Source organism: Plecotus auritus, assembly GCF_963455305.1.
Source record: "Plecotus auritus genome assembly, chromosome: 5".
Classification (NCBI taxonomy): domain Eukaryota; kingdom Metazoa; phylum Chordata; class Mammalia; order Chiroptera; family Vespertilionidae; genus Plecotus; species Plecotus auritus.
Genome location: NC_137776.1, coordinates 132,143,738 through 132,161,008, shown reverse-complemented (window position 1 = coordinate 132,161,008; position 17,271 = coordinate 132,143,738). Strand labels below are relative to the sequence as shown.

Genomic DNA, 17,271 nt, shown 5'->3' with positions numbered 1-17,271 from the left:
CTCCCCTCAAAAGGTAGAACATAATTTCACTTCCCTTGAGTCTGAGCTGGACTTAGAGACTTGCTTCTAGCAAACATATTATGGCAGAAGTAATGGGATGACACTTTCAATATAAAGTTATACAAAGACTGGAAAATTCTACTTGGGTGTATGCTCAAGTTCATTCTCTCTCTCTTCCCCCCCCCCACCTCTCTTTCTCTCTCTCTCATCACCCTCTCTAGGGGAAGTCAACTGCCATGTTCTGAAGACACTCAGGAAGCCTATGGAGAGACCCACATGATGAAGAACCAAGGCCTGTCAGCAACATGGTGAGGAGGCTTAGAAACAGATGTTTTGAGTCCTGCCACTTGAGTGAACCTAGAAGCAGATCCTCCTCAAGTGAAGCCCTGAGATGAATGCAGCTCTGGACAAGACTTTGACTCTTAACTTCCTGACAAATCTGAAATCAGAATTATCCAGTAAAGCCACTCTATTCCTGACTCACAGACACCGTGAGAGAAAAAATTTAAACTGTTGCATTTGGCATAGTAGCTAATTCACTACTGCAGATGTAATAAGAAAAAGCTGTGGTGGGGCAGGGGCAGGGTGAGAGAAGAAGTCCTGGGCTCCAAACTCAGGATTGTGCTGTTTCAATTATAGGATATTGGGTAGGTCTCATAGGTCCTCCCATTTCTTCTTCTACATAAGAAAGATATTAACCAGAACTCTTTCCAAGGTTCCTCTGGCCATGAAAATGCAGGACCCGAAGCTATAATGAGACAGGTCTGGTCTTGATGTAAGGAAAAATGAACACTGCAACTGCCTATCATTGGGAGCCGCCTTTCAGCCCCCCTTGGTGGAAAATAGGTTGGATGATCATTGGTGCTGACTGTACCAAGAGTTTCCACCCACTGGATGAGAAATGTAGGCAGATAGCATATAATGTCTTTCAACTTAAGTATGCTATATTTATGACCCTATCTTGAAGAACAAAGAAAACAGATAATGTCCCAAATCAAATTAAACCAAAGCAAACAATCATGCAAGTAAGGAAGTTAGGTAAATATTTCCCTATATATTTTCAACAGATACTTTCTCTGATAGGACTCTACCTCTACCTGCAGACAATACACCTAAGAACCCAAAGATCTCAAATACATTAGAATCACCAGGGACTTTAAAATTATTATTGCTATTATTTTAAATTTGATGCTATGGCCATGCTCCAGGGTAATTAAGTCACTCTGAAAATGAGACCCAGGCATCAGTATCTTTTATAGCTTACCAAGTGATTCCAATATACAACCCAAATTGAGAACCACTAATAGAATGATCTAATTTGAGTTGAGAGAAAAAAAAGGAAGGAAGGAAGGAAGGGAGGGAGGGGGAAGGAATACTGATGTGGGTATAATTTTTCACGTATAGAAAAAAATCCAAAAGGAAATACCTGAAACTAAATTTAGTGAAGATTAGGGTGAAGAGCTAATTTCACCCTTAACATTTTTTACGGTGAAAATATATTTCTATAATAATTTTAAAAGTCATGAGGAAAGAAAATATTTCACAAATTTCTCAAATAGCTACAGAATCTGGAGGAACAAGTATAGTTATTATTTTGGGGCCAATTTACATCTTTAAAAGTCACTGAAACTTTAGCTGCAAAAGAAATAAACATCCCATTGAAAGAGTCAAATCTTAAAACAATTGTTTAGTTAACAATACAGAAGACTACAGGCTGTTTGGTTATTTTCCTTAATCAATTATTTGCCCTTAGTTGTGGTGACAGGACGTTATAATCTAAAACCCTACATTGGATCAGAAAGAAATAAACCATGCCTAGAATTTAGAATCTAGAATGGAAATTAAAGATGAAGTATTCTAGCTTTTAAGATATAAAAAACTGACACTCAGAGAATAGTTATTTAATAATTCGAAAAGAACTAGTACATTTACTTACAAATAAGAGTAAAGTATAATTCCCACTGTATAATAATTCTGCATTAAAATGCTAATAGGAATGATGTACTGCCCATATTTCAAGAGTGTTTATATACAATGCAGGGAGGCACAGGGAGGTGTTTGTCCAAAAGAAACTATCTAACCTTTTGTGTTAGAATAATTTCAAGTTTTATTAATGACATAAATCCTCCAAGGATATATATTCAAATGCCCAACATCAAGGGAAATTCATCAAGATGACAAAGTAGGTTTACATTATAATGTTCACTAGGAATTTTAATAGGAAACATTTCTGTGTCTAATATTAGTTTGAGTTCATTCATAATTTCTTCACTTACTCATCCACTATTTATATATCTGGCTCAGCTGGCTCACAATGCCATAGTTTTGTAAACAGTAGTACTGTGTAGCTAATGGAAACTGCAGAAGTGTAATTATAGCTGGATGAGAATGTTAAGTACTCACTCTGAGTTTTAACCTGAGAGTGTTTTGGATAAAGAGCATCATCAATCAATATTTATTAAACATTCATGGGGTACATTATTTGGCCTAGGCCGTCGACAATCAAGGCATTTGGAGCTGTGCGGATTTCCCTTCTCAAATGTGGTGCAAAACTGACAAAAATCTAATGTGATAGGCAAAGAAAAGAAAGAAAGATATCCCACATCTCTCATTTGAATTCCAACTATAATGAAACAGGTTTTCTTCTAAAAATTAGCTGAAAATAAAATGGCTCCACTGTGAGAATACTGATGTCAGAAGGAGTGTTTCCTAGAACTGGTATTACACCTTAGAAAAGTTTATGGTTTTCTTTTCCTAAAAAAAATAAAAGAATTTTTCTTATAAATAGTTCAAATTCATTTTTTTAACATATATTGAAATCTGACACTAGTCTCCCATCCCCAGTCCAAGAATGTCAGTAAGATAAGCTAGTGGCTATCCAAAGTATTAAAAAATGGGCATTCAGATAAATTGAAAACAGGAAGTTGTCTGCAAAATATTGCTGTGCTAAGGGACCTATGATTAAAAACAGTTTGCTTCAAAGCATCTTCTCAATTTGGTATGACAGTGCCTGAAGAGAAAATCAACTGTCAATTCTAACCCAACAAAACAATTAGAAAAAATAATGAGGTGATTTCTTCAAAGAATGAGGAAATATGTGCCATGAGCTTTGTCTATTTTCTATTCAAGGGCAGTTCATTTCCTATCATAAAATATGCTCTCCTTGCACTGTATAATATGGAAGATTTAATGATTATCAGACATGGGTACAGTCAATCCCTCACTCTAGGAAACTGATTAAGGAGATTTCACTGAATGCAAAATCTTACGCTTCTCAGAGGAAAAAAAAAAACAGAAAGAGATCTATTTGAGTATTTAGTTGGTTTTTTAAATTGAATACTTTCCTGGAAATACATTCAATACTTTCATGGAAATAAATATTACATCTTTTAAATAGTATATATTCCACCAATTATTTTGAGATAGCATTTTCCTAAAAATATTCACCCTAATTGGAAAAAAAAATATATTTAAATGCATCCATTCACTCAAAAGAGAAAACACAATGGAAATTTGAAAATGATTTAATCAGCATTCACTGAACTGAAAAAAAATTCTCATTGCACATTTCCTTTAGTAAGTCTTCATTTTTTATAAATGCCCTTCATTTCAACTAAATACAGTGATATTTATGTCTTTTTCCATCAACATTTTCCTAGTTTTTTTGAAAACATTTCCCATTATAGAGGAAAACCAAGGATATATACTTGTGTTTGTGTGTGTATATGTATACAGTACTAAAGACCATCGCTGTAACTTTTGAAATTTTCAGAATTTAGAATCAAGTGTTTATTCTTTTAGCATAGTCTTCAGCTTACGATGGTTCAACTTAGAATTTTCAACATCATGACAGTGCAAAAAATGGTAAGTATTCAACAAAAAACATACTTCAAACTCACTTATATGTGGAATTTAATGAACAAAATAGACTAAGAGACATTGAATCATGCAACCGATTGACATATTTCAGAGGGAAGGGTGAGGGGGCTGGAAAAAGATTAACCAATGAACTTACATGCACATATGTATAGCCCATGGACAGACAATGGGAAGGCCTGGGAAGGGCGAGGGAGTGGGGCGCATGGGGTCAATGGGGGGCGGGTGGAAGAGGACATCAGTAATACTTTCAACAATAAAGATAAATTTTTTAAAAAGCAATAAGTGTAACAAATAAATCCGATAATACATTGAAAATTTGTTACAGTTGACCCTCTGCACTGTGGGTTTTGTATTCATGGATTCAACCAACCACAGATATAAAATAAGCAGAAAAAAAAAATAACCGAAAGTTCCACAACATAGAACTTGAATTTGCCACATGCTGAGTCCACGTGAAGTGATGTGTAGGATGCCCCGCTTTGGCCTCTATGCAAATATAGGAAATATATATATATATATATATATATATATATATATATATATATATATACACAATAACCAAAAAAAAAACACATAATTCAAATTTTAACTTTGATCATTTTCCTGGGCTATCTGTATGTGGTATGATTCTCTGTTGTGATTCCGGACAGTAGCAGTGAGCCATAGTGCCCAGTCAGCCACATTGTCATAAGGGTAAACAACTGATATTCAACAGTGCACTGTGTTGCTCGTGTTTTTTATTTTTTTTTAATATACTTTTTATTGTTCATAGTATTACAGATATCTCCCATCCCCCACCCTTCACCTGCCTCCTCCCAGCCCCTACCCACCCCACCCCCAGGTCTTCACCACGCTACTGCCCATGTCCATGGGCTATGCATATAAGTTCTTTGATTTATCTCTTCTCATCCCCCCAACCCCACATCGAGGTATGTCAGTCTGTACCATACCTCCATGGCTCAGGTCTTACTCTGCTGGTCAATTCATTTCGTTCATTAGATTCCACAAATAAATGAGATCATGTGATATCTGTCTTTCTCTGATTAGCTTATTTCACTAAGCACAATATTTTCCAGGTCGATCATGCAAATTCCAACTGCCTTAGTCTCTCCAGCCCCATCCCCTCCCCTCAGGGACTGCACCAAGTTCTGACAATTGCCTCTCTCTACCCCACTTCCTGGAAACTGTCTCAAAGCAGCAAGCTGGGGTAATCATGGGACTCACGTATAGATTTCTTATTATTCAGGGATCACTGTCCTTAATTACCTGATGTCCACATCTTGAAGCCCATTGGTTCATATCTTTCCTGTGATTTTTCAGCTTGTTTAAGGTAAGAGAATATATTGGTCTCTTATCCTGTTAACCCAAAGCTGAAGTCAGACTTACCTCTTCACACCTCAGTGGAAATCCTCTGTTTATAACACTTCATTGAATTCCTGTCATTAAAATAAATTCCAAGATCCATACATTGACTTAGAAATTAACTTCATAATTTAAACCTTGTCTACTTTTCAAGCTAATCTTTTGTCACTTGCTTTCAAAAACCATAGTTCACAAATAAAATAATTGGAGTTTCACATATGCAAAATATTCTTTCAGTACATTGGCACATGCTGTTCCCTCTGCCTAGATCTCTTTTCCTTGCCGAGGCTGCTGAGAATGTTCTATTCATCCATAAGTAAGCAATACAAATGTGACCTCTCCATGATGCCTTCCTTCCATGATACACTTCCAGCCACCTGCTCCCCATCTCCTTCAGTCCCACCCAAAGATGAATTCTCAGGCCTCCTCAATACTCAGAGGACGACCCTATTATCCCTATTTTTATCATGCCATCCATTATTTTGTACTATATTTTAAACATCTATTTCCCATAGTTTATGACCTTGGACAAGCTCATGAGAAACAATAGTTTTCTCATCTGTAAAATGGAAATAATACAGGTTATCAGTCCAGCCGGCATTGCTCAGTGGTTGAGCATTGACCTATGAACCAGGAAGTCAAGGTTGGATTCCCAGGGAGGGCAAAGTGAAGAGTGGACAAGATCAAGCTGTAGGAAGGTTTCAATGCTTAACAGAAATATAACAAGAAGATTCCATATGAGTAATCAAATGACATGTGGAAAGTAACTTTAAAAAACGAAAATGTATTAGAAGTAGACAATAATTTGGCTATTGATAACCAGTATTTCACTGGATGCTGGTATATTTTCAACTGGAAATACAATAAATCTAAAGGGAGAATCAGAGTCCCCCCACCCACTCTGTATTGCAGAGACAGAGAGCAAAGGGGAACAATCTTTGGTAGTGAGTCAACGCAAATCTCCATTAGTTGCTCTGTCCACTGATGCCTTAAATGAAGCCAACACTCTCATGTCCTTTAGAAGGAACTTCTAATCAATTGGCTACATTGGTATTTAAAATACATACCTGGGAGGGGGAAAGTTTCTAATACTTAAGAGCAAACAGCAGACAGTGAGGCACAATTTTTGGAAAACATTTAAAGGAAGAAGCTTTTTTTTCCTGATAGGGTCCATTTAAGCTTTGTTTACTTTCTCAGCAAGAATAAAGGCCTTGGGCAACATTTAATTAAAATGCTCCCTAAGCTTTCATGCTTCCTGAGACAGTAAGATTGGGGACACTGAGATAGTCCTCTCACTGTGGACTGTGAAGGGAATGAGGATAGATAACTCTGAACTCCCTACACAATCTGTAGAGAAAAGCCACACCCCTGGAAAGGCCAATTATGTGCCATACATAATAGGTATGGGATAGATGAATTCTTTGGATTAGGAACAGAAAATAAGAAAGGCCTCAGATACATACATACTCCTGTTATTTCCATTATAAACCACTAAGTTAAAAAATGCAATAATCTGTAGAAGTGAAGGATTCGATCAGTGGCATTCATTTTTATATGCACAAATTTAGGCTGGACAATTCCCAAATGCTGGCAGTAGCTAAAATTCATGGAAGACTGAACTTAAAAATTATTAAAGTTTTGAAAATGATGAGCTAATAAAAAAATGAAGCTTCGCCTTGTGATGTTTTTGTCTTGTTTTCTTTTGTTTGATTTTTAAAGGTGGGCAATAGGGAATGTCCACAGAGAACATAAGATTTCCTTGGTCCAAGAAGTAGGCAGATTTAGAGAATCTCTGATGAAAGATTGAAAGGACTGAAATACTCATTTGGGGACAATTACATTGTGAGATCAGACAATGAAAAGGTACTGAGGCTGGGTTTGCTATCAGTACAATGGGATGTTGCTGAAATTAAATGAGATACTACAGAGAGTACGAGCTCAGTGAAGTAGCAGCAATGATGGTGGTCATTAGAAGCATTCTGTAAGATTTTTCTAGTGGCAGTTTATGTGATATCCACAAAATAAGAGAGATGAGAGGCAGGCACTGCACTGAGTGAGAGCGGTGTTTAAATGGTTAGGATAGGCTTCTGTTTTTTTTTTAAAATTAGTCCCACCATTTAAACTGTCTAATTAAATTAATGTGGTTAAGAATGAAATTTAAACAGAAGTATTATTGCCCAACTGGTTAACAAATTAACACATTTGTCCTTGATATTTCCTTTTGGGGAAAAATATGCATTAAAGGGAAAATGACTTCTGTGCAGACCGGTGGTAATTAATTAACAACATGACAATTTTATATAACCCTGCAAATAGCTGACATGCCTCCTTCCCCAAATGTGTAAACAAAGATAATTTTGATGATTTTGTTTTCAGTCAAAAGAAATTCTATGACTCAAGGAAAGATAATATATCTAGTGATTTTGTTTTTAATATACCTAAAACTGTCCTGAGAATGTTTCCCATTTTGAGCCATTTCAGACCTTAATATGTGTAAGTCATTTCTGCATTTAGCCATAGCATATTAATGGTGCATCCGTAACCATCAGTGGTATAAACATCCATGGTAAAAGAGATGTTCATAAATTCAATTTTATTGAAATCCTGCTTACTGGACTTCCTGATTTATGTAATCCTCCATCCACTTAACCTCAGATTTTAATGATTCAACCATAGTGTATAAGAATTGCTTTTTACCCAATTGTCATCTCACATAAAATCCTTCCCACAACCCACCATGAAAACATCCTCAATGGGAAGTACAACAGAATAAACAATTCTCCGAGGCTATTCTCAGGTACTGACCAGTACACAAAGGGTTGTACAGAAGGAAGCTTTAAAAATAAAAGATGATGTCTCATATTTGGTTACTTGCCTCCTTAGAAAGTAATTCAGATAGGCTGTTGGATTTGAAACCTGTGCACAAACACACACACACGCACATTCTAATTTTAAGCCAGCTTAATAGCCATAGGCTAGACCAGAGCTGATATATCATTTGTAAAAACTCAGCTATGATAAGCCAAATTTAGTAATAAAAATTATCCCCTGCTTAAAACCTGAGATAATTTGACCTTTTAATATGTTTCTGAGACACCAAGTCCCTTTTTTCTTTGCTTTGTCTTAGACCTCAAGTCCACTTTTAACCTGGCCAATATGTGTTCCATTCCAGGTAGCCCAGACTCTTGACTGCTGACAGTGCCAGCATCTGGACAGAGTATTGACCCCATGCCGGGCCAACACTGAAGCTGACTTCATGCTGCAAGATCATGGGTCTCCTTCTGTTCTCACCATTGCCCTGAATACAGGGCCATGGCTTCCCAGCTCTATACAGAACACTCTATTAATGAAAGCAATGGGAGATGTTTATTCCATTGTTTGAGTTTACACTTCAGCCTTTTCCACTGGAAGCAAAAGGAAAAACAGGGCTTAGAAGGAAGATCAATGAAGCAGGGTGAGGAGGCATGGGGTTTGGTGAGTGCACAGACTCAGACAGCCTGGGTTTTCCCACTTACCCACTCAGGGAACTTGGACATAATATGCATCCTCTTTGAGCCTCCTCTCAGGGGATCACATGGGTGACACAAGTAAAGAATTGGCCACTGTGCTTGCTACATGGCAAAACCTATTTTATTACCACCAAACAACAACGAAATTACTACTTTTTAAGTGCATGGTGAAAAGCAAGAATGTGATTCTTATTACACTTTTACTCCAAATTCTTTTAAAATGTATGGCTGACCCACTCTGAAAAGGAAACATAAAGGAGAAAGGGGTCAATAAGGGGAGATCAGAGGCAAGGCCTAGGATAAAGGTACTAGATAAGAGGCAAAATAGTGCTTTTATACCCAGATGAAAAGGCAATAACCCACATGACATAACAGACAATAGGCAGGCAGGAAGGTAGGTAGATAGGTGGGTGGATGGATGGGTGGGTGGGTGGGTGGATGGATGGATGGATGGATAGATAGATAGATAGATAGATAGATAGATAGATAGATAGGGAGATACAAACAAAAACCGTGAGGAACTACTTAAGGATCTGTTAACGAAAATACAGAGTGAATTAACTTTAATTCATTCTGCCTTTTCTGTGTATATATTTCCTAGTTATTCCTTTTGGAACCTCTTCTATCATCAACAAAGGCAACCATGGCCTTACTCAACCTCTCCTTTAGTGAATCACACACCTCGTTTCAGTCCTCTCTCAGCCTTTCCAACCTCACACGTCTTCTGCGCAGATTAACACACTGACAAGAGAGAGAGAGGGGGATCAAAAGAGCTCCAAAACAATGTGTATTCCCAGGGTAGCATGTGAGTTTCCTGCTCCACTTAGGGATAATTTAAAGTTAGCATTCACCATCAAAGAGTGTCAAACACATCACTACAATTACAAATAACATTACCAGCACCCACCCCAGCTCTCTCTCTCTCTCTCTCTCTCTCTCTCTCTCTCTCTCTCTCTCTCACACACACACACACACACACACACACACACACACACACACACAGAGCTCAGGATGCCATTATTTCCTCAGTCATTTCAAGGTTTTCATTTAATCAGCACAGTAAACAGGCTTCTATGCCTCAGGCTGGCGTTCCACAAACTCAGCCAAATCGTGGGGTTTTGTGAATGCTGCAGTCAGCAGGGCCAGAGAAGGCATATTTGCTCACACATTATGTTGATTAGTACTATTCTTTTTTGTCCTAGGGATACTTCTTGGACAGTGGATATGACAAGAGGTGCCATTTATCTTACAAAGACTTTCATTTCATTGGATTTTGAGTAGCTATGGTAGCTGGGTGAATTGAATAATTACTATCATTAACTGTAACATTCTTTGACTCTTACCCCACAATGTAGCATCAAAAGCCTAGTGGGGGAAAGTTAAGGCATCAAAGATTCAAAGTCAGGAGCCTTTGGTGCTCCAGTTCTGAGAGTATCTGTAAAGTATCTCCCTTCTGGGAGAAAAACTAAAAATAGCATCTTCCAAATAAATGGAAATAAAACTACTCTAAATTCACCAGATGGATCATAATTATCCACATAAAATTATAAAGTATAATACTTGGTGTTCAGTAAAAAGTCTAGAAAATTATTTCACAAGTTTAGGCCATATATTCAAGAGGATCTCATCTGATAACTTCAGGGACTCTTTCAAACCCACCCCTTTCCCCGAGAGGAGGTGCAAACATGTAAAAAATCCAGCTGAAGCATTAACTCTGAGCTCCGTACTGTGCTGGGCGCTGTAAAGCATGACAAGGAATTAGAGCACTGCTGCTGGACGCCGGCTTATAATCCAGTCAGGAGTCTCCTGAGATGAGCTGAGACTAGGTAATGTCCTCCTTAGACACTGAAAGGATTAACTTCTGTCCTCGAGGTGCCCCAAGAGAAAACGTCCAGAGCAGTTTCTGCTGCCCCAGGGTGCTTTTCCCCCTTATCTCAGGCATCTGAAGTAACCTGAGTCAGGCTGCCCCTTAGGTCTCAGCCGGTGTCCATCCCTAGAAAACATACTACAATCTTGGGCAAGGCCTGAAAATCCACCTTCCATAAACAGGACTGATCATGTGTGATCCTTACGGCCAAGAAATACTCTATTCCCAAGAAGCTTGAGGAAAGTAAATAGAAACTTAAGCATCCTTAAGCCCCAGTTCATAGATGCCAGAAAAGGAAGGGGATCTTGCCAAAAACAAGCCTGGAAGAGGTTGGATACGTAACGAGTGCTGAGGTATGTTTGCTTACAGTAGGACCTCAGTTGCCTGCTTCTCACATCACTGTGTATTGATCAGCGGTGGTCAAATATTTTAAGTATAAATTAACCTGCTTCAGTGAAAATACCCACGGGAACCATCACACTTTGAAGACATCCCCTCCTTGGGTTTCACTGTAATTATCGGTAGAATTGGTTGGAGGGTCGGGGATGGTTAGCTCAGATTTCTCAATCACTTTTTACAGCCTCCGATTAAAAGGCTCTGCAGTTTATGATCAGCGAATGCTTCGCCGCGGTCCACCTTCAGACCCCAGGAATGGCACCGGAAATATAATTCACTGCCAACAGCTGGCAGTCAGCTGGCCAGCGGTGCACTGTTTTTCTAAACAATCTTAGGAGCCAAGGGCTCCTTTTTAATTGACTTTGGTGATTCCTCTAGAGTCTAGAAGGCTTAGAGACTGTGTCTGAAGCCATGGTGTGGTGTCTGTTTTAATCCATGTGAATTAAATTTGTCAGCCCCAAGGAAAATACCCTTAGGAGATAAACGTATTAAGTGAAAGAAGAGAGGCATGGGGAGATCTGCATCCTAGCTGAGGAAAAGATATGTTAAAATATTTACCATAAACGGAAGGCAGGGTTTTTAAGTGAAAGTACAACTAATTACTATGGGGGGGGGGGGAAAGGGGGGGAAGTATTACACAAAGCACTAGGATGAAGGAATAGTCAACCTCTGTATTTTTCTACCAATTTTTAAACTTTTAAAGGTCACCCAGAGCACACTGCTAATATTTTGCAATAATGGACTCCAGGGCAGTGGTTTAATTAGATGAATTCCAGAGCTCTCTGAATCTTAATCAGACTGTGCAGGGGATGTGGAAGGTCAGGCTGCTGAGCAAATGATGCAAACTAGACTTACACATTACCCTGAACACCCTTTTCCAGAAGAGGTTTAGCGTGCCCTATCTTTAATGTCCTAGTGGTTTCTGACAAGGTGAACTTCTACTTCACTCTGTATGCCTACCAGGCCCAACAAGTGGGTCCGCTCAATGGTTAATCCATGAGACTTTCTAGTTAGTCATTTGTAATGTTTGGTGTTTGCAGCCAACATTCTTGATCTTTTTTAATACTATGGCTAAAACATACCCAGCACACTCTTTTCAAGGACAAGTATGAACAGAACCCTCCACCTATCTACTGCTGAGACAAGGGTGCAGGAAAACAGAAACACTTTATTCTTTCCCTTTGTATGAAATTCAACAGCCTAAGTAGTCAAAAAACGATCTCCAAAGAGGTCAGCAGTGACATTTTGCCTCAAAACAGGTTTCCTCTCTAACCCTATTTTCTCTAGCCAACTGAATCTTACCAACCTCTGAAAGAGACTCAATTTCAGGCTTAATATCGACAACCCACCACGTGAAGATCAAGCAACTTATAGCCTATCAACAAGACCAGAAGGTTAACTCAACTAATAAAAATAACATAAATGAACTGTAACGATGAATGGAAATGGTCATAAAGGAATCAATTTTAAAATCAGAACACACAAAGGTACCTACAAAATGACTGTAGTTATGTTTGAAAAAGTACATTGATACTGACAGTGAATGTAGAATGGTATAAGTATGCTTACTAAGTTATTTATTTCTCTCAAAGTTAAAGACTTCTTTCTGGTATCAGTAATTTCTGGATATCTTATGACCATTGGTGTTTCCCACTAAGATCAGACTGAGAAAAAATAAGTTGCTAGTGTTGATTTTGCTGTGTGCCGGGTCCTGGGTTAAAACTTTACATTCGCTCTTTCATTTTACCTCTCAGTATCTACTCTATGGGGTAAATACTATTATTTAGGCCCACTTTACAGATTAAGAAACCAAGGCTTGCAAAAGGCACATAATTTTCCTAAGATGACAAAGTAGCAGAGGATGAATTTAGTCTCACCACACTAGATCATTCCAACACACCGGTTCAAGGTGAAGCCCATCGTTGCTTTGAGAGTGGCCACTGGTTTGGTTTCGTACACTGCTAAGATGACAAACGGCTCAGTTCCATTTTAACATGGCAGGACTGGTCTCATGATTGGTTTATGTGGTCATGGGCTTTTCACTCACAGTTTGTTCCTCTAGAAATTCTCAGACAATCCAGGAGAGAAGATAAAGAAGACATACGACTCTCCAAAAAAAGAAGAATAAAAATTTTTGAGCATCAAGACACTTCAGTATTTATGTTAACCCATCAGTGCTATACATCCTAATACACCTTAGGATTTTTATTTTATTCACGCATCCTGCTGCCTTGGTATTTCACAAAAGGTTTGTGCTCCTGACCTCTAATGATAATTTATCATATATCCCAATGCTTTCTTATTGGAGCTGTAAAACAATGAATTAGCGACAAATCCCCCATTCTTTGCCCCTTCAGCCCTTGGAGTTTAACTCCTCTCACATTACAGTATTTATTGAATTTCCCAGCCAAACGGTGTTCTGCTCCATAAAATTCTGACAAGTGGACTCTGCCAAGCTAATAATGGCTTCATTCTGCTGAAATAAACTTATTTCACTGCGGCAAACAAAACGACATGACCTGGAAAGGTTATTTTTAACTGGCTAATGACTCAGTCCCGACCAAGCATTTCTCTCAAGGTTTCCCATCTTGAATAAGTTACATTTCTTCAATATAAATGTATGTGATTCTATGTGTTCCTGTCAGTCTTTTACAGCGAAGTAAAAGCAGGTATTGTTATTGCTGTAGGTATTTGATTTCATTATTTAATAATTTGGTCAGCTTATTAAATTATCCTCGAGGACCCTGGTATAGAGAAATCTCCCAGAGAGCTTGAGAGACAAGAGCGCACAAAGAAGCAATGTCCCATTAAAGCAGAGTCTGGTTTTATTGCCTTTTTTTTTCTTTTAATCAAACAACATCAAAAACTTTCCATTCCCCAAAACTTTCAGTGTGCCTCTGAGAGCTAGCTTTTCTATCTCCCTATTTTTAAAGCATGAATAAATGTTGCCCAGATTGCTTAGCCTGTTTACCAAATAAAGGTGTGCCAAGATAACTTTATCTACAGCTACATTAGTTAACATTTCCTCCAGTATCTTAAACTCTCGGTGCCAAAACTATCTACTTCTAAAAAGTATGAAAAGCAAAATAGACACATCTTCCTCCATACTGCCTCCATGTTTTATAGTTTTCCTCCACATCTTTTTATTATCTTGCACATCACGCCCTTCAAAGACAAACAAATGAATAAACAGAAACAACTGCTATGATAAGGTCAAATTTTCCCTCAAGTTTCAAATGATCAGGGACTCCGACAGCACCAGTGCAACAGCTGGGATCTTGTACCAACATGCTGCACCCTGCCAGTCCTGCCTTCGGAGACTAATAAAAGAGAAAGCCCCTGACAGCTAACAGCTGGACTCCTTATGAAGCTGTTGGATAGAAACGACGGGGCCTCCCACAGCCCACCCAAAATAAGGGCTTGGCGTAGAGACACATAAAGGCACAAGAGAAGAAATTTGGTAAGGGGGTATACATATCTCAAAGAGACGGAAATGAGGAGATGAATAACAGGAAAAGGGGCTAATGAATGAAAGAGAAGGCCTGCCACCTTTAAATCCGGCAAAGGAACCAAAGGTGTAAGGCTTGCAGGCTGACTGTATGGTAACTTTGATTAGTGCGAAAGGAAATCCACGTAGTCAGGGTTCTGTCCAAACCACAGTTAAGAATCCTGAATACCCTTCCGATGACCTAGAGTTTGTATTCACACTTGCAGTAAAAGAAACCCATCACCATTTCGTCCTGCCTCCACACTGAAGTCCTTCATCAGCTGTTTTTTGGCTGCCAGTGTCAACTCCCCCAGTCATAGACATGTCACAGATTTATTGTCAAGTGGCTTAATGAACAAAGTGGCATGGAATAAAAGCACACTGAAATGGTTATAGGATTGTGGAGGATAAACAAGGAGTGGTCATACTAGGCTTGGATTAAATTATCTGCCGAGCCCCCTCAAGTTCAGTGCGTTAATATGGAGCTTCAAACTAGGTTAGTGGAGGTTATAGTCAATATGGAGACAATACAAACAGAAACTAATAAAAGCATAAGGAACACAAGAACTCTTCCATAATGTATTACAAGGTTAAAAATACAGTTGCTATGGCTTCTAGTAAGGAAACAAAGGTTATTAAATCGTTTTCCTGAATAACATGTGAACTTTAGATGGTAAAACAGAGCCGTTTCTAATTGGTACAGATGGAGAACAAATGCCAGACAGGAAAGAGTCTGAGAAGCCTCGTAATTCGTGTGTGTGTTGCATATACATGTTCATTACTAGTGGCGACACAGATACTCAACCAGCATATGAAAGAAAAAGAATATATAATGAGATTTTAGTATTACTCTGGTAAATCACCATGACATAATTTATGAATTAAGAACTCAGAAACAACTGTGCTAGTTCCTGTTTTAAGTAAGGGTTTAGTTTCCTTAGAGTCAAGCTGAAAATTTTCAAAAAAGATTCCCATAAATTTCTCTAAAACAATTGCTGAGGTGTGGTCAATACTGTAGTCAGGTCTATTTTTGCACATGTTAGGCACTATCTGTTTTTGAGATTTGTCCCAGATGGACAAAAAAAAGGGAAAAGTTTGGAATTCTATGCATGAATCCCAAGAAAAACACATAAATGTATTTTCATCAATAACTAGAAAATGATTCCAAATGTCTGAATCCAGTATCTATCTTAGGAATATCTACATAAAAGTATTTATTGTAACTATGACACCACGGTTTCTACTGAGGGGATAAGGCATGGTGGGAAAGCCATTTTAAACAGCCCGGAACTTACACGTTCCTACAGCTGTTGCACTCTTTTTACCATAATTACATTGCAAAGCTAGATATTCACGCTGCTTAATCAGAATTGTCCTAACAATTCAATTGTCCTAACAATTCAACACGACTGTTTGAGAGCTATCATCTTCTAGCTTTCCTCAGCTTCCAGGTCCACTACTTGAGCAACAACAATGTGGAGTCAAAGCTTAGCAAGACTAACCCTCAAACATCCAGCACTCCCCTACTTACTAAAGATGGCCACAACATGCTCTCCTTTCAGCCTAGAAAACTTCACCTGCACGGTCTCCAGACGACACGTTCATTTGTGCAAGATGTGCATTTTTCTAGTCTACTAATGCCTAGAAAATAGGTAGACACAATGCATATTGCTAAAAAATAAAAATAAAAAAGATGTTGAATAAAGCCTATATACATCTGGAAATCTCTCAATCCTCATAGAAAGGTATGTGAAATACCCAAAACTGAAGTAAGGTTGATAAAGAAGAGGAGCAGAAAGACTGTGGTGGAGAAAAGAGGGGAGTGGCATGGGGAGGGGAGGAGGAAAAAATAGGGGAAAACAGGACGCAAAAGTAGAGGAGAGGGGTACCTGCTAGGTACTCCTGAGAAAAGAAGTACACCTTTCCCTCAATCTCTGCAAGTATTTCTATCATTCCACCCATTAGGACATGAACCCAAGGAACCAAGCACAAGCTGCCCCAGACCCCCATCATTTCCCAACCAAATGGCTGACAATCTTAGTGGTAAATTCATACTATAGAATGAATTTTGCTCCCTAGTTAAATGTCCATTTTTCTTTTTTGCTCTTTTTTTTTTTTTACTCTATCTACAAATACCATTCCCACTTAAAAGTTACATTTGGGTAACTTTGACAAGTAAATGAATGCAGTTCGGTTACTGTCTGTCGTGAAAATATTCCATTATGCCAAAATAAGGCATAATTTTTTCTTAATAACAGGACATATCGAAAACATTCTGTGCTTGATCACATCTGTTATCCTGCATTCAAAATTCATTTAAGACAATTAAATTAACAAGCAAAAAGGGTTATGAGTAGCAATAATTATGATGGGAAAAAACAGCCACAGACCTTTTGATTCACATAAAAGAATATTCTTGAACTTAGCCTAAAAACATTTTACTTAAAATCAACAAAGGAAATATTAACCTGGTGTAAAGCAAGGAGAAATACCAGTACTTGTGGCATTTCTTACCACTCAAACGAGTTATAACTTGTTTTCAACTGCAAAATCCAATAAAAACAATATTGGGACAAATAAGGCTGAGTCCCATTGCTATAACATAGTAAACCCAACTCTGAAGAATAGGATTTGTTTAGTGACCAATTATGTACTCAGGAATTGATGCAAGGTGCAGTACAACTTTGGGAGTTTATGGGAATTCTAATCAATAGTGCAGGTTTAAAATGCCTTACATTGCCTAACCGGTTTGGCTCAGTGGATAGAGCGTC

At 38.2% G+C, this 17,271-nt stretch overlaps 1 protein-coding gene across 30 annotated transcripts in view; it reads right to left on the bottom strand.

Annotated features, from left to right (window-relative positions):
- PTPRD (protein tyrosine phosphatase receptor type D) overlaps positions 1 to 17,271 on the bottom strand; it is a 2,215,209-nt gene that overhangs the window by 435,574 nt on the left and 1,762,364 nt on the right. The window lies entirely within an intron of this gene.